Consider the following 1,563-nt stretch of genomic DNA (forward strand, 5'->3'; position numbering starts at 1 on the left):
TATTGTAAACCTCCCATTCCAACTCGAAGCGGATGGAGGGAGCTGGTCAAAGAGATAGGCCTTCTACTGGGCCATATATAAAAAAGAATCTGAGAGGGTGGCGTCATATTTCCCTAACTGCCACAGCTGTGGACATTTCATCAACAAAGTATGGTTTAATCAACACATTGCATGGTTCTGTTATCGAGACTGAGTAAGGTTTTTTTCGAAAAAACATATGAACACATCTATGGAGGGGCGATCTTCCTTGCAAACAGACATTCCCTATTCTAGGAGTGCTTCAAGCTCCTCATTATTGCATTGCAGAAGCCTAAGCATACATTTTATTGAATAGCACAAACCTACTACATCAGTTTTTTCGTCCAGTATTTCATTTCTGAAGACTTCGGCTGCGTACCAAGGGCGAACGTTGAGCTCATACTACCACAATGGACAGAAAGTACCAATGTGCGACTTCTGAAACATCTTCGTGGAAAACCCAAAGTCTATCAGGTGGGCCACAGGCTTCGTCCCGTCGAAGGTAACCATAATGTTATTAGGCTTCAAGTCAGCATGTACGATCCCACAGTCATTCAACTCCTTAACCTGCTTCGAAAGCGAGAGCATAAACTCGTAACACTGCCTGTCGTCGTGAAATTTCTTATTCATGATGACGCCCGCCATATCAACCGGTCCGAGGTACTCCATGACGATGATACCAGCCTTGGGTTCACAGACAGCAAGCCTAGGGGCGCCCGCTCTGCCTTGGAGATAAGCAAGTATGGCAGCCTCGTGATATGTCACATGTTCAACGCCTAAACGTGAAACTTATTTGTTTGTCTTCACTACTACTTGAGCTTTTTAGCCACTCCTAGTATCCTAGACCTCTATTAATTCGACCGTAGCATATCCTCCACGGCCTATAACTTCGCCTTTGGGCAGCAATCGCCATAAGTCTGTAGTCATGTAAGGTTCAACAATGTATGTCATACTAGATATTTGGGTGAACCAAGACTCACGTAGAGAATAAGAGTTCAGCCACAAGTATTGGAACCCACCAACTGTGAACAACAGTACTGCGACGATTGGAATAAAATACTTAAAGATTTCAGTTATCATTTTAAATTGCTGTCGGAAGATAATTCCTAGATACCAGAATGACCTTAATTATTTATATATATCATAAAGAAAAAAAGTGCGACATATAATTGTGTGCGTGTGTTTGTTTATGTATTTATGTGTGTGGGTGTGTGCGCATTTTTGTGTGTGTGCTAGTGCATATATTTGGCGTGTGTGCGTGTTTGCTTGTGTGTGTATAATAATACTTGAAAATGATTATTTCTTGTGATGTGATATGATGTAAAACTATATATATATAAATTATGTATAAAATATGATGCACGCACATCGTATGTGTGTATGAATACACACATAAATATTGGGTTAGTCTTACGTAAATACGAAAGTATGTTTGCACCCGTGCACACGCGCACCATCTGCGTGCGTGCATGTGTGTGTGCATACAGATTTGCATAATTTTAGGTAAATCAAACCTAGATACAGTAGTAGGTGAGTCTGTCGTAG

Source organism: Penaeus chinensis, chromosome 25, assembly GCF_019202785.1.
Source record: "Penaeus chinensis breed Huanghai No. 1 chromosome 25, ASM1920278v2, whole genome shotgun sequence".
Classification (NCBI taxonomy): domain Eukaryota; kingdom Metazoa; phylum Arthropoda; class Malacostraca; order Decapoda; family Penaeidae; genus Penaeus; species Penaeus chinensis.